The 24152-nt window shown below is 42.3% G+C and overlaps 1 protein-coding gene across 1 annotated transcript in view; it reads right to left on the bottom strand.

The window, feature by feature from the left end:
• Positions 1-23851, bottom strand: part of LOC126292130 (arylalkylamine N-acetyltransferase 1-like) — a 110122-nt gene extending 86271 nt beyond the window's left edge. The window contains exon 1 of the mRNA XM_049985963.1: positions 23693-23851. The gene's annotated coding sequence lies outside the window, so the exon portion shown is untranslated. The remainder of the gene's footprint in view (positions 1-23692) is intronic.
• Between the last annotated feature and the right edge of the window lie 301 nt (positions 23852-24152).

Genomic DNA, 24152 nt, shown 5'->3' with positions numbered 1-24152 from the left:
CGTCCCTTAGTTTAGCATCTGAGCTCAGTAGATTTAAGTTAGCTTAAGAGGTGGTAGACTATATAAGAGAATGAGTTGCAATGAATTGGAAGAAATACACTGAGAAGTTATACGAAAAAAGTACAGAAAGCAGGTATAAATAGAACTTTTTGGAAATAATGAAGGACGAAGGGAGATCTCCGAGAAGTAAAGAAAGTTTTGTTTGCAAAATACTGCAGTAAAACAAACTCTGTCCTTTCCTTGTGTTATCCCACTATGTGTTTGTTTACCTTTGTGTATTTATGTTCTTCCTGTCTTTATATGTTTATCTGATAAGACTTATGTTGTAGAATTTTTCTAATACTCAGCCACATGAACTATGATGAGGAATACTGTTATCTTCGAATATAATTTGCATTAATAATATGTGATTTACTTTGTAAAGATGTTAGACATTATTAATTCTGTTTTGTTTTAATGCTCATGTGTCAAGTTGATGTTTCAAAAGTTATTCTGATCTTTTATGTATTTACTTATGTCATAATTCCTGTAACACTGATGTATATGTTTATTTCTATTCTTTTGTAAAGCCTGTTTTACTACAAATGTTATCTGTATTGTTATGTTCTTTAATGATGTATTTTGTACCTTTGTTATTCAGGGTGTTTATGGCCCGGGAGATCCAGGAAAAATCCGGGAATGTTTTCATCTTGGAAAAACCCGGGAATGTTTTCATCCGGGAAAAACCTGGTAATTTTTAGAATTCCGCGATTTTTCAGTTGAAGTTCTGTAGGTTTAATGTGTGTAAAATCTGTTACACTGACAAAGAACTTTGCCTACTACTGCTGAATAATACTGCAGCAATGAAACATAAATAAGAGAATAGCACCAAAATAAAAGTTTAGTTGCATAGAAAATGGGTAATTTACACAATGAACAGACAAGTTCGCCGACACCGAAAAGTGTCAAAGGCTTTTGGTCGAATATTATGCGGTACGTCCATAACAACTTATGTGCATTCGATGTGCGTGACCTCACGATTGTTTACATTTCTAACAGATCACTAGAAAATATTACGAGTTATTGGCTTGAGAAACGTTACTTTCAAAGAAAATTTCCACGCAAATTGATTTATGTTACGTGTGAGAATGTGCAGTAAATTTCGTAAATCATAGGGCGTTATGACTCTCATTCAAAATGTAACACTTTGAGGATCAGCCATTAGAAAAATTTCGGGCCCAGAAGATAAGTCATTTTTTACTGGCACATTTGTATTTGATATGACTTAACGTGTAACACACGCTAAAAAAGGATCGAACTTCACGTTAGTTTTCATATTTAATGATGTTCTTTCATAAATAAAAAATTATTCAATCGATGGCAAAAAGTATAATTGGCCTTTTCAAAAAAATTGCATAATGTGTTACTGAGCAATGTCACAAGTCTCTTCATGCCAGAACACTTGGACTTCTCTATAGTGTAGGAAAGATTAAGTGTTCTGGCATGCAGAGCAATACCAGTTCGCTTCTTTTCTACTTTTTTTTTTGCCAGTGAATTGCCTCATCGTTTGCGAAAAGCTCTAACGTTCGCTAGTACTTCTTTCTAACTAATCCTATAAATGGATAACAGAAGGCAGCACCAGTCAAGCGACAGGTAGCGGGACATCCGTACCTTGCTCTCGTACGAAAATAGTCCAGTTTTAGAGCGAAAGCCTGTGTCAAGCGGAGCTAGTATATTCCCCGCCCTATAATTTGCTTTCAGTAAGGACAAGTGGGTCTTTTACCTCTTCCATTCCTCAATTTTTCTGATATTATTATTGTTTTATTTTGTGCATTTTTGCAGTCTTTTCTTTTCGGATTTTCGTGTTGCTAAATTTTACCTCTGATCTTTATTTTAAATACCTAATTTCTTAGGTTTATTTTTCAAATTTTTTTGAATGAACTCATTCTTGACGATGAACCCAATCTTGACGTGGTTAACACCCAAAAGACTGGACCTTTGTCCAAATGAACTGACGGTGAGTACTTGGTCGACTGGACAAATCGTATCATCGTTGTCCCCATTACCTCTGACAAAGCAGGGTGGAGGAACGGTGGAGGCGGCAATCGGATTGGAAATCCTTTAGGAAAGGTATCAACTCTCCAGCAAGAGTCTTGAAAAAGGCAATTTTCGGACCGAGTAGCTTGTCCTTGAGGTGACCCTCCACTACTCTGTAGCTAGCACATTTTCGTTTGTTTTTTTCTTCCAGCTTTGCAACAAATATTCGCAGAAGCGGAAGCATTACTAGAGCTCGCTCAGCAACTTGCACATTCTCTAGCCATCGGATCACGCAAAACTTTAAGGGCAACAGTTCCGATTCCGTTGTCGAAATATATAGAGCTCTTCTGACAGGGACGTCTTTAAAAAGATTGTACAAGCCACGTAAAAACTTAACTATCACCCACTGTTTTTCCTGAATTGCGGACGTGAAGACGCCGCGAGAAACGTGAAGCCCACCAGTTCTTATTTCCAATAAAACGGTGTCTACTCTAATTTCTTTCAAAAAATTTTAAGTTCTCTTCAGAACGCCAAGTTGACGTTAGGGCCGTCCATCGATACGTGTAAAAGTTTTTTCATTGCTTCGCCGAGAATTTTCTCTTGAAGGACTCGAGTAGCTTAGCTCCCATCGAACTGCCTAGAAAAGCCAATGCGTAGTAAAGGGTGCACACTAGACTTTTTTTAATGTCCCAAAAACGTACTAAAATGTCCATCTGGATTCTTTTGCACACCTTGTTCAAGGATTCGTCAAAACAAACAACAATCCTTGATGCGTTTAATAGGTCAGATTTAATTTCAGACTCAAAGAAGGGAGCTAGTCTATATTGCACAATGTAACCGATATTGTCCTTTTGTAAACACACGCTCTTGGCCCCTTCACTGTTGGGGAACATTGCGGGGAAAAGTAACACGTCGTTCGCAGAACTACGCAGTGACTTGTGTGAAACGATGTACTCCCAACACCACAATATTTCCGTCTTTGTTACTTCGTCCTTTATTGTCATCCGATCAATTCCTCTCAGTTTATCCCTGGGTTTTGACATTGCAGTGACATCCTTATGCGGAGGCGCAACAATTGCAGCGGCCAACGCCACTGCTGTTGACCTAGCTGAATCCGCAGATGTGGTAGTGGAAGTACAATCTGTCTGCTGGGTTGAAGTGGTCGCCACGGGTCTGGTGTAGACGCACAAACTTGCTGTGCTTCTCATGGCAGCTGCTCCACGTCCTTCTTGGATTTTGTCACGTGACTTGTAAGAGCCGATCTTCCCATAGTGCGGATGTTAATGAGGGTCCCAGGACGTAATCCACATTTAGCACTATAAATGTCCGAGGGTACTTTCATCAACCAGTCCTTGAATGCTGGATCTGAAAGCCAGCTATCTTGAAAACCAATCGACATGACGCAGCTGCAGTGATTGTTGGTGGGGAACCTTTAATGGAGAAGAGGAACGATGGATGTAAATAGGACTGCCTTCGTTATTACGCATGATGAAATATGACACAATGAGTGTTACCTACCTTGTCAGTTAACAAAACGTTGCCCCTCACGTGCGCAGAACTGAATTCAACAGGTGAGCCGAGCCCACTGACTACTGACAAACTGTGTGATTTGAAAACCGAGCGAGGCACGTTTGACAACACTGTCTCTGCCAAGCAACAACCAGCGTTAATTATGATATTATTAGTAGCGCTGCGTTTGTTGACCCTGTAAGCAACTATGAATGACAAGACTTGTACAGTACAGCACCTCAATTATAAAGGGCCACCGCGCTCATCGACCAAAGTTCAGAAGCCTTAGCCACCTTTTCGTTCTAGCTTATTCCTTACCACGAGGCTTCTCCCCCGCACATCCCACCCTCTTTCTCTCTCTCTCTCTATCGGCCGCTATTGTTTACTTGCTCTCGTCTGCCATCCACGATGTCTAAGTTATGAAGTCTGCCGTTTACGAAGGACTTGGCCTCCCAGTTGCTTTGCAGCTGAGGCGCTCTACTGTATGTAAAATTTCCGAAGTGCTTTAGAACCTGGTAGACCTTCTGTTCTACATATACCGATTTTAATTTAAAGCCTACATTCTTTACCAGTGTACATGTTGATTTACTTGCAGAGCAATGATTTACCCACTTAATTTTAAAATATGGTTTTACTTGACATCCAGTATATTGATAATGTCGGTTTTTATGTATCCCTCCGTACCAAGAAACGTAATAAAAGCCGTTCAGCTGTTATGGTTGTCTTCACGTTATGTTTTCTTGCTGTTCTTTGACGTACTTGCAAGCCCCCTCTCCATATTTTTCTCTTAATCAAGTCCGCAGTAAAGGAAACACCCTAGATGATAATTCAGTCTGTACATGCCTTGTAAAACCTATTTAAGGATTTCCATTCCAGAGTAGCTCTGTATATTTGGACCACGGAATCGGAACGGTTGCCCTTGAAGTTTTGGGTGATCCGATGGCTGGAGAACTTAGACGTTGCGGAGTGCGTTCTAGTAACTGCTTCTGTATCTGCGAATGTTTGTTGCAAAGATAGAGCTCAAAAACCCGAAACGTGCTAGCTACACGGTAGTCTATGATCATCTGAAGAACATGCTGCTCGGCTCAATAAAATCGTATTTCAAGACTCTTGCTCCCGACTTTTCTTCTTTAATTATTGAGCAACTTACGTAACGTTTTTGTTAGTACTTATCTGCGAACCAGTATTTTCCTATAATACTGTCTCGCGGTTTTTTTCTCTTTACATAAATGTTGTACAGTTAATTCGGAGTTTCGAATAAAAACAATGTAAAACTTGTTGCATTACTCTTCGAGAAAACGCGACACCGACTTCACTTTGTAAAGATTCTCCTAAACCGCTGCAGCCACGATCACGAAATAAAAACTAAATAAATTGTGTTACTGGAAAACGGCTTATGGAAAGGTTAGTGGTTTTATACTTCCGAGCACTTTAGGAAACGAAAGCCAGCAACAAACAACGCGTTTTGGAAAGATCTTTGATTCGCATCGGCATTTGAACTGCATGTTTGCATAATACGAAAGTAGATGTATCAAATACAGAAGTTTAGTTTCCGAAGCATTCTTAGGTTCCTGCCTAACCATGACCCCCGACAAAAAAATATTCAAATGTGTGTGAAACCTTATGGGACTTAACTGCTAAGGTCATTAGTCCCTAAGCTTATACACCACTTAAACTAAATTATCCTAAGGACAAACACACACACCCATGCCCGAGGGAGGAGTCGAACGTCCGCCGGGACCAGCCGCAGAGGCCACGAGTGCAGCGCCCTCAGACCGCTCGGCGAATCCCGTGCGGCCTTCCGAGGAAAAGCAGCAAAACATTGTTAATGCCCAATATAATATGTGAAAGTTCAGCTTTTCGTGAAGATATAATGTACTTACATTACTTTAACCGATTAACCTTTCGTCTTTGTATGGTCGCGCTACTTAACAATGATGCTGCTAGTGGTTGATTACTTAACATGTCTTAGGCGCTGAACGAGGCCCACGGAAAAGACAGGCCGCGGCGCATACGTTACGAAGAGCGGCCTGAGCTCGCTCGTTCCCTTAACTCAGCGGGCAAAATGTGTTTCGAAATCTGTTAACTCGCAATAGGTGTTTGCATACTAACGAGAATTGCATCTTGTACCAGTATCCGTTATTATGAAGTCTTACTGATTACTGTTCGTACAACAAAATTTAAAATCAATTCTCGATAGAAATGGTATAACGGCTCGTTTATAGCATTTAGTCTCTTCTTCGTAACAGTTCTCCTCTCATAGAAGATGTGGTACCTTACGCAACTGATAATCATTTTAGCGTGATTTTAATTGCCAAATTAGGGCCTCTCAGTAGGCCTACGGACTTCTTATAATTGCTGGATTAATAACAGTGGATTCTAATAGACAACGCAATTCTCGTTCGTAGATACACATCTAGTTACGAGTTAACCGGTGTAGAAACGAACTTTGCTGAGTTGAGCGAGCTCGGCCCACCTTCGTAACGTGCGCGCCGCGGCCTGTCTTTCCCGTAGGCCTCGTGCTCTGAATAATTGCCGTCATTCGCTAGCCAGATCACGCGACATGAGCTACGACTGGCTGACAAAATTGCATCGCTCACCGCAATCTCTATTTTAGAGCCTCGGAAGCTACCGTGCTGTAGTTTGTGGAATTTGTGTATATACTTTCGCAATACGAAAATAAACTATGTGCATATTGTCTCACATCAAACATCTTCCCAAACGCATTGTTTTTCCTGGATTTCTTTTCCTAAAGAGCTGGGACATCCTCCGCCGGTATAAGATCTTTACGATTCAAATGGCTGATAGGTTTTACAGCTCCGAGGGAAAGTATACTGTTCCTTTACACGGATGTATTTTCACCCGCTTTATATGTAATTTCATCCGGGAGAAATTGTGTTTTTAACCGGGAAAAATCTGGGAATATTTTTTTATTGTCCTCGTACACACCCTGTTATTGTATTCTTATGTTATAAAATTGTAATTGACACCTGTTCATGAAATTAAGTAACTTGTAAGTTACATTTCACTGCACATATTTCTGTTGGTCGTAGTATATGGACAATATGTGAGAAGTAGGGACTGATAGTGTTTGCACGTGTGTTAAAAATTCAGCAAGGGACTGGATAACAGCATTGCTGGTTCTCAGGACATTTCAAACAAATTTTTTGTGAGTGGACAAGTGCTGGTTTATGGACTTGCTATATTCTCCACAAGACTCTTCGATGGTGATTGTGCACCTGCACATTCACAGCAGATGGCTGCTGGCGGTCTCTACAAGGACTGCAGTGGGTCTGCACCTTTGATGACTCACCAATACCATTATTTCTACAAGGACTACAATGGGTCTACACCTTTGATGACTCACCAATACCATTATTTCTACAAGGGCTGCAGTGGGTCTGCTCTCTGATGACCTACCTACCAATATTCTTCAAAACTTCGACTGACTCTGCTGTGGGTTTGCTCTGTTGTGGCCCATTACCTGTCTGCATGTCAAGAGTCAGCACTGTCTTTCCGTTGGAAGGGCAACACTACTTCTTCAAGACTGCATGGAAATCCACTACTTCCATTCTCTTTTACTGCTCAGACTTTGACAAAAACACTGCAATGTTACGGTGATGATCGATCAGGACTGTCTTTATGGACTGTGAGAAAATTTTAGCTTTTGACCAAAATTGTATCGATAAGTGTGTGGATTTGATTTCTTTGTTATTGTAATAATGAAAAAAATTTCAAATATGTATTGGCCACTGCCCAAAACAATTTCTGAAATTTTTTGTGGGGAGCATGGGGGCTATGTAAGTAAACTGTTTAGGTTTTTCTTATGGTAACACAACATAGCTCTCTGTATGAAAATCACTGGCTGTGCTGTGTGCAATCTGTGGCTGGTTTGCATTGTTGTTGGCTATTGTAGTGTTGGGCAGTTGGCTGTTAGCAGCGCGTAGCGTTGCGCAGTTGGAGGTGAGCCGCCAGCAGTGGTGGATGTGGGGAGAGAAATGGCGGAGTTTTGAAATTTGTAAGACTGTATGCCATGAACTGCTATGTATATTATGACTTTTCAACACTATTAAGGTAAATACATTGTTTGTTATTTATCAAAATCTTTCATTTGCTAACTATACCTATCAGTAGTTAGTGCCTTCAGTAGTGTGAATCTTTTATTTAGCTGGCAGTAGTGGCGCTCGCTGTATTGCAGTAGTTCGAGTAACGAAGATTTTTGGTGAGGTAAGTGCTATGTGAAAGGTATAGGTTAATGTTAGTCAGGGCCATTCTTTTGTAGGGATTATTGAAAGTCAGATTGCGTTGCGCTAAAAAAATATTGTGTGTCAGTTTAAGCACAGTCATGTATAATTTTTCTAAGTGGATGTTTCAACCGTTTCTCCAATGATAGCCTTTTTTACCTTTAAAATTTTACTACTTTACTAACTTAATTTTAAAATAGTAACTGAACATTCGTTATCATGAACAGCAAGATCCCCAGTATAGGTTCCTAATTGAAGTTCCTGAAGTATTATTTTAACAGATCAAAGAACAGCTCTCAGAATCAATTTGCAACGCCTAAAAATCAAAATCCTTTTTTAAGAAAAGGACAAAAATACAAGCTTCATAATGCAAGGCTAAATAAAAGATTCTAATGCCACATGGCAATACCAAAATTTTTCTAGATATCGCCTGTGATCTCTAAAAGGCAATAAAATATTGACAACAAAATTTTAATTAAAACAACAACTTAAAGGCAATAAAATCTTAATACTATCAACGCACACTCAAACTCCGTAGCCTCTACGATGCGCCCTGTATCACAAAATATTTTCCTTCCTTTTAAACACTTTATACCATAAACCTCCCTACATGATATGCATATACTCAACGAATTACGACAAACAATTAAGCATAGATGTTATAATTAACCAGGTATGTAAATTAATTTTGAAAACATTATGGGAGTGACCATTGATCAACGTGTTACAAATATTTACTATCAAAAACAGTCTTCATCACAATTTATTTATTACGGTGACGTAATAAATAAATTGTGATCAAGTCTGTTTTTGACAGTAAGGTACGTAAATCTTTTTCTAACAAAATAAATAAAAGACACACAGAGCAACTCTTAAGCTCAGTGGTTATATCCGTAAAAAAAAGAAAATACATATCTTTTGATTCCGTCGTGTTCATGCGCTCTTGTGCACCATGCTCTCCTTGATGATCACACGCGGAACCGGAAAGATTTTCCACGATGTACAAAACTTTGACAGGGCAGAACCAACTTACAAATTGCGTACTGGGATTATACGTCGATATGGATGCGGCTCGCAAATCTTAAAACGGGGGAGGAAGTAGATGCGGTACTGCTGAACACTTCGACTTTACCGCACCGCACCAGACAGCAGTACGGTGAGGAACACAAGAGACAAACCAACAGCTCTTCAATTCAAACTTTCGGGCTGAGAGGCCGTGGTCGATGTATAAAGTTTCCACCTAGCGTTTCGTCTCCATCTTCGGGAGACATCTTCTGAGGTCGCCCGGCTACTGCCATTGAGGCTCCAGGTACGCTCGCATTTATAGAGCTTCTTCATCTCCAAGTAACTACTGCAACGTATATCCTTCTGAATATGCTTAGTGTATTCATCTCTTGGTCTCCATCTACTAGTTTTACCCTCCACGCTGCCCTCCAATACTAAATTGGTGATCCCTTAATGCTTCAGAACATGTCCTACTAACCGACCCCTTCATCTACTCAAGTTATGCCACAAATTTCTCTTCTCCCCATTTCTATTCAATATCTCGTCATTAGTTATGTGATCTACCCATCTAATCTTCAGCATTCTCCTGTAGCATCACATTTCGAAAGGTTCTATTCTCTTCTTGTCTATACTATTTATCGTCCACGTTTCACTTCCATACATGGCTACATTCCATACAAATACTTTCAGAAGCGACTTCCTGACGCTTGAATCTATACTCGATGTTAACAAATTTCTCTTCTTCAGAAACTCTTTCCTTGACATTGCCAGTCTACATTTTATATCCCCTCTACTTCGACCATCATCAGTTATTTTGCTCCCCAAGTAGCAAAACTCCTTTACTACTTTCAGTGTCTCATTTCCTAATCTAATTCCCTCAGCATCGCCCGATTTAATTCGACTACGTCCTATTATCTTCGTTTCCCTTTTGTTGATATTCATATTATGTCCTCCTTTCAAGACACCGTCCATTCCGTTCAACTGCTCTTCCAGGTCGTTTGCTGTCTCTGACAGAACCCAGTAACTATTAAAAATTGTGCACCCTAGACGCCGCAACAAGATACACACAGCTTCTAATGTTACTACTTGTCTTACTGTATTATTTATTTAACCTGATCTGATTAGGGCCCTCAGTTAATCTCTTGTTTCGGAAATGGGTATGACACATACCGTACTTTTTTTTTACTTCATAGTTACATAAGAAGTGACAATCGTAAATGACAAATAATATTAAAACCATTTTCGTGTCTATTGAGACAATGAGTGTAAATAATACTGACTTAGAAGTACTAAAGTTGGTACTGGTAGTACTTGTACAACTAATAGTGATAACAGTAATAAACAAAAGTAGTGACAATAATATAATAGTGGCAGATGTAAAAGAATTTCTAGCTGTAGAAAATACGTGTTTTCTGATATAATGAGTTCTGTGGAAGAGAAGTTTAGGAAGACTGCACCCGCTAAGTGAGGAAGATCTCATTGGAAAGAACTACATTAACAGGGGTAACGAATGCATACGGGGAGAATGGTAATCAATAATGTTGCTTTAGTATACACTGATAGCCAAATCGTTATGACCACTGGCCACCGCCACGTTGAAAGCCTTCTGGTGCTCCTGCGGGCACGTGACGCAGTAAGGAGACAACGTGCGGGGAAGAGAGATAAATGGACAGTCATTATAGCGAAGGTAGGGGCCACAGAAATCCACAGATATAAGCGGTTTTGACAAAGGGCACATTGTTGTGGGTCTGCAGCTGGAAACTAGAATCTGTGAAACGGTGAAGCAGGTCGCCTGTTGGTGTACTACTGTCGTGAGCTCCTATGGAAAAGTGGCTGAAATAACAGGTGGGCCATATGGTATGGGACGACCACATCTCATCTGTGGCAGATCTGATGGGAGAGTTCAATGCTGGTGCAGACACAAGTGACGCCGAGCAGACCGTCCAAAGGCCACTGTTGGACGTGGGAACGAGTTCCACATCACAAGACCCCTACATGTTCCTGTGTTGACCGAACGACATCTTCAGTTATGACTGCAATGGGCACAGCATCACTGAGTTTTCACTTTGGATCAATAGAAACGTGTCGTCTGTCGAATGGACTGCATTTCTTGTTATCGCAGGTCGTGAGGGCAGGATTATGCCATGGGGTACAGTGAGTGGGGCTTCCACAGGATCTGTGATGGTAATCGAAGGCATTGTGACAGCAGTGAACTATGTGAACACTATAGCGGACCACCTGCGTGGCTTCATGCTTGAAGTGTCTCCCTACAGCGATGACATCTTCCAGCAGGATAACTATCCGTGTTTCAAGGTCAGAATCGTGGAGCAGTGATTTGAGCGGCATTATACTGAATTCAAACTGATGTCTTGGCCAGCAGTTGTGCCTGATCTGTACCCACTGGAACACGGGTACAAGCTGCGTGCCCATAAACCACCATCCCATAATTTACTGGAATTGCTTGATCTGTGCTCAGACAACTGGTACCACATACTTCAGGAATCCTGCCATTGTAGAATCAATGCCAAGTAGAGTCTCTGTCGTACTGTATTTGAAAAGTGGAACAACACGCTATTAAACATGTGGTCCTAAGGTTTTGGTTCATTGGTGTACATCTCAGTAACTGTCTGCTGAAGCTGGGATGCTATTCAGTTCTCTACTGCGGGAGGTTATTCCAGAGTCGGGTTGCTGTTACTGGGAAGGACTTCGAGAGTGTGGCTGAACGACATAATGCGACAGGAAGTATCTGAATGGGGGATTCTGCCATGCTTTTCAGATAAGAGCGTTAAAGTCAAGGAGAGATATGAGAGACAATGTACATCGATGAGCCAATAGAGAGAACAGAGTGCGCGGAAATCTCTGCGCTTGTCTGCAGGCAGCCAGAACAGCTGTGTATATGATGGTGAAATACGATCGAAGAGTAGAACATCACATATATAGCGAACACAGACATTCATAACCTACATCTACATCAACATAGATACCCTGCAAATCATATTTAAGTGCATGGCAGATGGTTCATCGAACCACCTTCACAATTCTCTATTATTCCAGTCTCGTATAGCGCGCGGAAAGAACGAACACCTATATCTTTCCGTACGAGCTCTGATTTCCCTTATTTTATAGTGGTACTCGTTTCTCCCTCTGTATCTCGGTGTCAACAAAATATCTGCGAATTCGGAGGAGAAAGTTGGTAATTGGAATTCCGTGAGAAGATTCCGTCGCAATGAAAAACGCCTTTCTTTTAATGATGTACAGTCCAAATCCTGTATCATTTCTGTGACACTCTCTCCCATATTTCACGTTAATACAAAATGTGGTGCCCTTCTTTGAACTTTCTCGATGTACTGCGTCAGTTCTTTCTGGTAAGGATCCCACACCGCGCAGCAGTATTCTAAAAGAGGACGGACATGCGTAGTGTAGGCAGTCTCCTTAGTAGATCTGTTGCACTTTCTAAGTGTCCTGCCAATAAAACGCAGTCTTTGGTTAGCCTTCGCCACAACATTTTCTGTGTGTTCCTTCCAATTTAAGTTGATCGAAATTGTAGTACCTAGGTATTTAGTTGAATTTACGGCTTTTAGACTAGACTGATTTGTCGTGTAACCGAAGTTTAACGAATACCTTTAGCACTCATGTGGATGGCCTCACAATTTTCGTTATTTAGGGTCAACTGCCAATTTCCGCACTATTCATATATCTTTTCTAAATCGTTTTGCAGTTTGTTTTGATCTTCTGATAACTTTATTAGTCGATAAACGACAGCGTCATCTGCAAACAACCTAAGTCGGCTGTTCAGATTGGCTCACAAATCGTTTATATAGATAAGGAGCAGCAAAGGGTCTATAACACTACATTGGGGAACGCAAGAAATCCCTTCTGTTTTACTCGATGACTTTCCGTCAATTACGACGAACTGTAACCGCTCTGAAAGGAAATCACGAATCCAGCCACATAACTGAGACGATATTCCATAAGCACGCAATTTCACTACAAGCCGCTTGTGTGGTACAGTGTCAAAAGCCTTCCGGAAATCCAGAAATACGGAATCGATCTGAAATCCCTTGTCAATAGCACTCAATACTTCATGTGAATAAAGAGCTACTTCTGTTTCACGGGAACGATGTTTTCTAAACTCATAATGACTGTGTGTCAATAGACACTTTTCTTCGTGGTAATTCATAATGCTTGAACACAATATATGTTCCAAAATCCTGCTGCATATCGACGTTAACGATATGGGCCTGTAATTTAGTAGATTACTCCTACTACCCTTCTTGAATACTGGCGTGACCTGTGCAACTTTCCAATCTTTGGGTATGGATCTTTCGTCGAGCGAAAGGTTATATATGATTGTTAAGTGTGGAGCTAATGCATCAGCATACTCTGAAAGGAACCTGATTGGTATACAGTATGGACCACAAGACCTGCTTTTATTAAGTGATTTCAGTTGCTTCACTACTCACAGGATTTTTACTTCTACGTTACTCATGTTGGCAGCTGTTCTGGATTCTAATTCCGGAATATTTGCTTCTTCTTTTTTTGAAGGCGTTTCGTATGGCTGTGTTTAGTAACTCTGCTTTGCAGCACTGTCTTAGATAGTATCTCCACTGCTATAGCACAGAGAAGGCATTGATTGTTTCTTACCGCTAATATCACATACGACCAGAATCTCCTTGGATTTTCTGCCAGGTATGGAGACAAAATTTCGTTGTGCAAACTGTTATAAGTATCTCGCATTGAAGTCCGCGCAAAATTTCGAGCTTCTGTAAAATATCGCCAATCTTGGGGATTTTGAGTCTGTTTAAATTTGGCATGTTTGTTTCGTGTTTCTGCAACAGTGTTCTAACCCGTTTTGTGTACCAAGGAGGATCAGCTCCGTCGTTTGTTCCAGGAGCAGTGAGGTTCCCTGAGAAAGACCTTGGAGGATAACATGACTGTAATAAATTATTAGAAGTATAAGTTTCTTTTTCAGGGCAAGAGAGGAGAGTTTTTACATTCTTGTAGGGCATCGAGAGATGCAGATCTCTTGTAGCACACTGCAGTTACGTGCGCAGTCCAATTTAGATTTTCCTTTATTATTAATCCTAGATTCGTTGCTAAAGGAGAGAAGTTGATAAAAAAATGGTTCAAATGGCTCTGAGCACTATGGGACTCAACTGCTGTGGTCATCAGTCCCCTAGAACTTAGAACTACTTAAACCTAACTAACCTAAGGACATCACACACATCCATGCCCGAGGCAGGATTCGAACCTGCGACCGTGGCAGTCGCACGGTTCCGGACTGCGCGCCTAGAACCTCGAGACCATCGCGGCCGGCACAAGTTGATATTTGTCTCAATTAGGCTTACAGATGGTAGGGATTCCTGATGTTTCGGACTAATGAACCTAGAGTGACCAACAAATGCCGCTAGGGTTTTGGATGGGTTGAGCTTTGTCCTGTGCCCAATTTGAGAGCGTACAAAGTCTCCATAGCTGTCTCCAGATCTGTTGGTTTTGACTTGGATACAATTGCAGGTCTTCAGCGTACATGTGGCATTTACATTAGGACAAAAGTGATGACACATTGTTGACATACAATGCAAAGAGTATAGGACCCAATACAGAACTCTGCTTGCACTGTGACTACGGTGGCGGTCGTGAGGCGTTACTGATAAGGCAGCAGGTATGAGCGGACTTTGCATTGCACTTGGCGAGAAATTTATGCTGCAAAGTTTGTCAAGTAAAATATGGAAGTCCACCTTTAGGTAAGATTACACCCTTTTGTTGAGTATATTATAACTGTAGTTTAATTTTGTTATATTCCGTCAATAAGAGGGGTGTTTGAAAAGTCCGTGCAAAGTCCGAGAGATGGCACCACCGGTGATATCGAGGTCATGTTTATTTAGTAGCATCTTTGGAAAGAACTCACACCACGTTTCAGCCATATTGGTCTGTTTCTTTGTGTTTGGAATTCGTGTGAATCAAGGAAGTCGAGTGATTGTCAAGAAATGGACGACAAAGATTTTCGTGTGGTGATTGAACATTACTTTATGAAAGGCAAAACGCCTCGTGAGACTAAAGATAAGCTTGATAAACATTACGGTGACTACTGTTTGTAAGTGGTTACAAATTTTTCGGATTGGCCATATGGACACAAGTGAGGCTGAACCTTCTGGACGCCCTGTGGAGGTTACGACTCCAGAAATCATTGATAAAATCCATGATATGGAGATGGATGACAGAAGACTAAAGGTGCGTGGGATTGCTAGTACTGTGGGCATATTGAATGAACGGGCACATAATATTTTGCATAAACATTTGAACATGAGAAAGCTATCCGGAAGATGGGTTCCGCGATTACTCACGCTTGACCAAAAACGGAATCGTGTGAAGTGTTGCAAGGATAATTTGCAGCTGTTCAGGAAGAATCCACAGGACTTTAAGCGTCGTTTCGTCACTGTGGGTGAACCATGAATACATTACTATACTCCTTAGACCAAACAGCAATGTAAACAATGTGTTACCAGGGGAGAATCTGCACCAAAAAAGGGGAACGGCATTCCTTCGGCCGGAAAGTTTATGGTGACTGTCGTTTGGAATTCGCAAGGGGTAATCCTCATTGACTATCTGGAAAAGGGTAAAACTATTACAGGTGCATATTATTCACCGTTATTGGATCGTTCGAAAACCGAGCTGCGACGGCGATTGGACCGGAAAAAAGCCCTTTTCCATCACGACAATGCACCAGTACACACCTCAGCAGCTGTGGTCGCAAAATTAATGGAAATAGGATTGCAACTCATTTCACCCCCCCCTCCCCCCTTCTATTCTCCAGACTTGGCTCCCTCGGACAATTTGAAGAAATGGCTGGCGGGACAAGATTTTATTCAAACGAGGAGCTGATTGCAGAGGCTAATAGCTATGTTGCAGACTTGGACAATTCCTATTATTCAGAAGGGATCAACAAATTAGGAGTTGGACGAAGTGTATAAGTCTAAAAGGAGACTATGCCGAAAAATAAAAAAGGTTTACCCCAATCACGTAGGTAGTTTTTATTTTTGCACGGACTTTTCAAACGCCCCACGTAATTATATCAAATACTGAAAATCAAACTTTGTTGCCTCTGGAAATCGTTATATAGGCAACATAAGCTGGGATTTCGGTGTTTATACAGGGTGGAAAATTATTGAACTGTATGAATAAAAATATGTAATTTAGTTACAAATTACGGCATGCACACACTTTATTCAACATGTAAACGTCACTACATATATTCTCATTTAGGTTATGACATGTACGATATGCCTGCCATCATTCCCATCATTGACGACGATGTGCCGCAGATGAGTAGAGAAATTCTGCGTGTCCCGCTGAAGTACCAGAACATCGATGCTGTCGATGATCTCCTGAATGGCTGTTTTCTGCTCAGCAATGGTTTTGTGGTTATTGCTGTACACACTGTCTTTAATATAGCCCCACAAAAAGGAGTCACATGTGTTGAGATCCGGAGGATATGGCGTCCAATAGAGGCCCATGGCCGCTGGATATCCCATAACGGTCCCCAAAGTGCTCCTCCAGGACATCAAACACTCTCCTGCTTCGATGGGGGTCGAGCTCCGTCTTGCATGAACCACACCTTGTCGAAATCTAGGCCACTATGGATAATGGGGCTTAAATCATCTTCCAAAACCTTCACGTACCATTCGGTAGTCACCGTGCCATCAAGGAATATCGCACCGATCATTCCGTGACTGGACATTGCACACGAGACAGTCACCCGTTGATTGTGAAGAGACTTCTCGATAGCGAAATGCAGATTTAGTCTTCCAAATGCGCCAATTTTGCTTATTGAGGAACCCATTCAAATGTATAACGAGCATACTAATTCCCATCTTGCCCCGCGGACAACCGTGCAGTTTGAACTCTCTAACGCAAACCGTTCAGAAGTTTTCGTTCAATAATTGTCACCCTGTAAATTAGTCTCGCAAAAGAAACCTTTAGTAGCGAAAAAGGTAAATAACTCACAGAAATGTTTGACGCAACACTTAATGTAGTATATCTTCAAGTTTTCCTTACAAATTTTCAGTGTGGCTACATTTTGTTAGACGACAAGTGTTCCAACTGTAATCAGTTTGCCGGCCGCTGTGGCTGAGCGCTTATAGGCGTTTCAGTCTGGAACCGCGCCACCGCTACGGTCGCAGGTTCGAATCCTGCCTCGGGCATGGATGTGGGTGATGTCCTCAGGTTAGTAAGGTTTAAGTAGTTTTAAGTTCTAGGGGGCTGGTGACCTCAGATATTAAGTCCCATAGTGCTCAGAGCCACTTGAACCATTTTTGTAATCAGTTTCTTGTCAAATCCTGTGAAGCAAATCTTGATGTCTGGTGGCAACCGCTTGCATTATCCGTTGTCACAGCTCGTCGACGTGTCACGGAGGGACAAAACTATTTTTAATGTAGCCCCACCCACAGAAGTCAGTTTGAGTTAAATACCGTGATCATGGTGGCTGGGATATTATTCTACCGCGTCCAATTCAAGTCACCATATTGCTATGGAAAAACGTAAGAAGAAAACGATGATAATGTGTTGGCGCATCATCTCGCTGGAAAATAAATTCTGCACCGATATGCTATTGTAATTTGGGCATCATATAAAGTTCAGGCAGGTCCAGGTACAGGTTATTCGGCAGCAATGAACTGATTATAAGTCTTGTTATGGCTAATAGCGCAAAAAATATGCGTTAGGTACGCCCCCTACATACTCTATTACGCTTGTGGTTTCCTCCCACCTCATATCCGAAAATTATACCGATTTACTTTACTGGACAAAACTTTATTAAGAAAATCATCTTCAGTCTGCTTTTTGTGAAACATTTCTACACAAAACTCAACTCCTTTTTCTTTGTCACTTTGTACTGTATTAAAGGTTGCAATTTCAGTTTGTAGGGCTTCAGTGAGTCGCGTATCCATAACACCTTCCGCACTGTAGTACTAGGCTCTAGGCTGATACGCCTCTTCGACTTACCTGGACTGCGAATGTAGGATTGCGAAACTTGTTCATTTGCTGCGCCAGAGACTGCTGGCATATCATGACTCGACGTCCTATGTGATACACAGCCAGTTTCAACGGAACTATTGTACCAGTTAGTAACATTTTGTCTTTCAGGTGGTGGCTTGCCATGTTTAGTTCTGAATTGTCTCTGAACCGTAGTAGCGGATTTGGATTCATGAAACCATAAACAACACTACACACGCTCTGCTCCGTTATAGAACTCAATGATGACTCTTGGAATAACTCATTCGCGCATACCGCTTATAGGAAAAGTGGGAAACTAATAGTGTTAGGCGGGAATAAAACTTGAAGATATACTGCGTTCAGCGTTGTTCCAAGATGCTACTCCAGGCGGGTGTAAAATGAATGTGCGCAACGGAAAATACTGATTGCAAAAATGAAGATTTTGTCCTGCCTGACAATCCCCTGAAGCAGAACTTAGGATCTTGTAATGGTGATATTATCTCCTCCTTCTTGCTCTTTAACATGTAAATTACAACATAAATATGAATGAACGATTAAGGGAATTAGTAGCTACAAACGATAAATGCTGTTTCTGCTGAAACATCCCCTTAGAATAATTTATGAATGACAGTGCTGGGAAACCTCTTACGTCATTTGATTTTCAAACAGCTGAGCAGAACCCAACGTACTCAGACATTTCCCTCTTTACTTATTCTGATCAACACTAAACTGACACACAATATTTTTTAGCGCAACGCAATCTCAATTTCAATAATCCTTACAAAAGAATGGCCCTGATTAACAATAACCTCTACCATTCATGAATCACTTACCTCACAAAATTCTTCGTTACTCGAACTACTGCAATACAGCGAGCGCCAATACTGCCAGCTAAATAAGAGATTCTAACTACTGAAGGCACTAACTACTGATAGGCATAGTTAGCAAATGAAAGATTTTGATAGAGAACATACAATGTATTTACCTTAATAATATTCAGAAGTCATCATATATACAGGGTGGGTCACCTAACGTTACCGCTGGATATATTTCGTAAACCACATCAAATACTGACCAACCGATTCCACACACCGAACGTGAGGAGAGGGGCTAGTGTAATTGTTTAATACAAACCATACAAAAATGCACAGAAGTATGTTTTTAACACAAACCTACGTTTTTTTTTAAATGGACCCCGTTAGTTTTGTTAGCGCATCTGAACATATAAACAAATACGTAATCATTGCCGTTTGTTGCATTGTAAAATGTTAATTACATCCGGAGAGATTGTAATCTAAAGTTGACGCTTGAGTACCATTCCTCCGCTGTTCGATCGTGTGTATCGGAGAGCACCGAATTACGTAGGGATCCAAAGGGAACGGTGATGGACCTTAGGTACAGAAGAGACTGGAACAGCACATTACGTCCACATGCTAACACCTTTTTATTGGTCTTTTTCACTGACGCACATGAACATTACCATGAGGGGTGAGGTGCACGTACACACGTGGTTTCCGTTTTCAATTACGGAATGGAATAGTGTGTGTCCCGACATGTCAGGCCAATAGATGTTCAATGTGGTGGCCATCATTTGCTGCACACAATCGCAATCTCTGGCGTAATGAATGTTGTTCACGTCGCAGTACATCTGGTGTAATGTCGCAGCAGGCTGCCACAATACTTTGTTTCATATCCTCTGGGGTTGTAGGCACATCACAGTACACATTCTCCTTTGACGTACCCCACAGAAAGAAGTCCAGAGGTGTAAGACCAGGAGAACGGGCTGGCCAATTTACGCGCCCTCCAAGTCCTATGAAACGCCCGTCGAACATCCTGTCAAGAGTCAGCCTAGTGTTAATTGCGGAATGTGCAGGTGCACTATCATGCTGATACCACATACGTCGACGCGTTTCCAGTGGGACATTTTCGAGCAACGTTGGCAGATCATTCTGTAGAAACGCGATGTATGTTGCAGTGCTCTCCGATACACACGATCGAACAGCGGAGGAGTGGTTCTCAAGTGTCAACTTTAGGTTACAATATCTCCGGATGTAATTAACATTTTACAATGCAACAAACGGCACTGATTACGTATTTGTTTATATGTTCAGATGTGCTAACAAAACTAAATGGTTCCATTTAAAAAAAACGTAGGTTTGTGTTAAAAAACATACTTCCGTGCATTTTTGTATGGTTTGTATTAAACAGTTACACTAGGCCATCTCCTCACGTTCGGTCTGTGGAATCGGTTGGTCAGTATTTGATGTGGTTTACGAAATATATCCAGCGCTAACGTTAGGTGACACCCTGTATATGGCTCAAATGGCTCTGAGCACTATGCGACTTAACTTCTGAGGTCATCAGTCGCCTAGAACTTAGAAGTAATTAAACCTAAGTAACCTAAGGACATCACACACATCCTTGCCCGTGGCAGGATTCGAACATGCGACCGGAGCGGTCGCTCGGCTCCAAACTGTAGCGCCTAGAACTGCACGGCCATTCCGGCCGGCATATCATATATTCATGATATACAGCATTACAAATTTACTCTTTCTGATGGAAACGTCCAGATCGTCCATTCTCAAAATTCTGCCATCTCTCTTCCCACATCCACCACTGCTGGCGGCTCACCTCCAACTGCGCAACGCTACGCGCTGTTAACATCCAGCTGCCCAACACTACAATGGCAGACAACAATGCAAACTAGCCACAGACTGCACACACAGCACAGCCAGTGATTTTCAAACAGAGCGCTACGTGGCTTTACCAACATAAAAACCTAAACAGCCTACTTACACTGCTTATACATTTATTGTAGATTTAAACCCCGTTATATATAACAAATGTTTGTATATCGATGTCCAATGGACATAAAGAGATACAAATGGATTTCCTAACTAATATGATTGATCAAATTGCCCAAATCTGTCACTTTTTATGGTTACGCGATCTAATATAAATAACGCAAGATAACTGACATCGTCTAGGTACCAGACACTAGAAGACACTACTTTCAAAGATGATCTACAGTGGTGTGCAACCTCAGTGGAAATAAAATTTACGTGATCACAGATGTTCAGCTTTATAGCCCTAATTAGCCGAAGTAGTTAGCAATATCACCATGTGTACTCCGTCCAGTGCGTCGGAGTGACGGTTCTCGTACACGTCTGCCACGACGGAAGAACTCCAGCCAAAAAATATAAAATAAAACCCTCATTCAAACACTAGGACAGCAGGAGATGGTCCTCTGACAAGTATAATCTAATACTGCCTTGTCCTGTCTGTGTTCTACATATGAGAAACGCAAATTCCCAGCCACAAGGACGGAGTTCAGATGACGTCTGAATGTGAGTATAGGCAGAAGAAGTGCTCTCAATCACTGAACACTGCGTACGCAGAAATGACTCCCTACCTGGAGGCGAAGTCCAGAATCATATAAGTTCACAACAGTACAGTGCCTAACAGTTCTAATCATAAAATCTCCTGAGAGCAAAGACAGCAAGTCTGTCTGCAACATCAAAGCTGATTCTGAGCGACCATCAAACAAGGGCGCTCAATACGGAAGACCTCTTTACCTCCACCTCTCGCACCGTAGCAGAGCTCGGCTCCCCTCCCTCTAACTGCAGAAGGTGACTCACATTCTCGAAACCACGGAATATTCTCCCTCTCTACAGATTCTTCCGATCGCCGATCAACCATATTTTAGTCTTTTGTCATCCAGTGCGGAAAGTTGGCGAGGAAATACCTATCCTCGTTAATTAGGATTACATACAGTGGTACGCCTGCTTGGCACAAAAATTGGCACTGACCACTGTGGGACTTAACTTCTGAGGACATCAGTCCCCTAGAACTTAGAACTACTTAAACCTAACTAACCTAAGGACATCAGACACATCCATGCCCGAGGCAGGATTCAAACCTGCGACCGTAGCGGTCGCGCGGTTCCTGACTGCAGCGCCTAGAACCCCTCGGTCAACCCGGCCGGCAATGAGGGGTGTCCGTCCAACTCATCGATTCCTGGAAGTGGTTTCACCTTGGTTCCGCCAAGTGTTGAGGACACTCGCCACACCATTCCTCGAACTCCCGACAAGTCGCGCAGTTTCTGAAATGATCGTGCCGAGCCTCTGGGCCATCACAATCTGCTGAGATCATAGATCCGTAGGCTTACACACTAAGTAATCTAAATTAACCAAACTCACGCCAAAGACAACACGCAGACCCATGCTTGAGGGAAGACTCGAACATACGACGGGGGGAGTTGCTCGAACCGTGGCAAGGCGCCTGATACCCCGTGGCTACCCCGAGCGACCAGACACGACGCGCGCCTTCGCCATTCTACACACGAGCAGCACGCTCACTGATTCTACATGCATCCTTCGTGTGTCTGAATAGTAGGCATTCTCACCAGGTGACGCTCCTATCATCTAGGTTGGTTTATGTCGATAATACACTACTGGCCATTACAATTGGTACACCAAGAAGAAATGCAGATGATAAACGGGTATTTCCACGCAATTAGGGTGCATAGATCCTGAGAAATCAGTACCCAGAACAACCAGCTCTGGCCGTAATAACGGCCTTGACACGCCTGGGCATTGAGTCAAACAGAGCTTGGACGGCGTGTACAGGTACAGTTGCCCATGCAGCTTCAACACGATACCACAGTTCATCAAGAATAGTTACTGGCGTATTGTGACGATTCAGTTGCTCGGCCACCACTGACCAGACGTTTTCAACTGGTGAGAGATCAGGAGAATGTGCTGGCCAGGGCAGCAGTCGAACATTTTCTGTATCCAGAAAGGATACAACATGCAGTTGTGCATTATCCTGCTGAAATGTATGGTTTCGCAGGGATTGAAGGAAGGGTAGCGCCACAGGTAGTAACACATCTGAAATGTAACGTCCACTGTTCAAAGTGCCATCAATGCGAACAAGAGGTGACCGAGATGTATAACCAATGGCACCCCATACCATCATGCCCGGCGATACGCCAGTATGGCGATGACGAATACACGCTTCCAATGTGCGTTAACCGTGATGTCGCCAAACACGGATGCGACCATCACGATGCTGTAAAAAGAACCTGGATTCATCCGAAAAAATGACGTTTTGCCATTCGTGCACCCAGGTTCGTCGTTGAGTACACCATCGTAGGCGCTCGTGTCTCTGATGCATTGTCGAGGGTAACCGCAGCCATGCTCTCCGAGCTGCCGCTGCAGACGTCGTCGAACTGTTCGTGCAGATTGTTGTCTTGCAAACGTCCCCATCTGTTGACTCAGGGATCGAGACGTGGCTGCACGATCCGTTACAGCCATGTGGATAAGATGTCTGTCATCTCGACCACTAGTGGTACGAGGCCGTTGGGATCCAGCACGGCTTTCCGTATTACCCTCCTGAACCCACCGATTCCCACCGATTCCATATTCTGCCAACAGTCATTGGATCTCGACCAACGCGAGAAGCAATGTCGCGATACGATAAACCGTAATCGCTATATGCTACAATCGGACCTTCATCAAAGTCAGAAATGTAATGGTATGCATTTCTCCTTACACGAGGCATCAAAACAACGTTTCACCAGGCAACGCCGGTCAACTGCTGTTTGTATATGAGAAATCGGTTGGAAACTTTCCCCATGTCAGCACGTTGTACGTGTCGCCACCGTTGCCAGCCTTGTCTGAATGCTCTGAAAAGCCAAACTTTTGCATATTACAGCATCTTCTTCCTATCGGTTAAATTTCGAGTCTGTAGCACATCTTCGTGGTGTAGCAATTTTAATGGCCAGTGGTGTGGGTTGGTGGTTATAAAATCTGACTTCTGAGTGTAGATACGCCAATGATGTAAGCATATGATCGGAAAACCGTGAGAAAATTTTTTTTGCGAGTTTTGTGACCTTTCGTGCCCTACTGTGCAAAGCCGGCGCTCACCTGCAGGACTCTGTTTGGCGCGGCCGAGGTCCTCGACAGCTCGCGGAGCGGCAGGCAGGCAACTGAAGGCGAGACGGTGACTCCGGCAGGCGCTGCTGCGCTCCAGAGTCCACGTGGGCGCTAACTGCACCTAACCTGATATAACAGCTGGCGGGAAATGCGTCACAACTCGTCAACAGGCGACGATTGCGAAAACGTCAGGCTTTAGAGATGCGGTTTCTGACACGACGAGATAATAAAATTCCACCTGCCGCAGTTAAGTCCACTAGGCCGTAGCTGGGGGATGCCGGTTACAACCGGTTTTTTTTCACGTCCATTTTAACCTGTTAGAACCGCCCAAAATAACGGATTTTCGGTTTTGTATTGCTATTATTTCCGACAGTAAACGTAGACATACAAAAAACTTAAGAGACTCCTTCATGCTTTAACAGCATACGTTTCAACATACATACAATCAAAA

Source organism: Schistocerca gregaria, chromosome 9 (genome assembly GCF_023897955.1).
Source record: "Schistocerca gregaria isolate iqSchGreg1 chromosome 9, iqSchGreg1.2, whole genome shotgun sequence".
Classification (NCBI taxonomy): Eukaryota; Metazoa; Arthropoda; class Insecta; order Orthoptera; family Acrididae; genus Schistocerca; species Schistocerca gregaria.
This window is presented reverse-complemented; position numbering and strand designations above follow the sequence as displayed.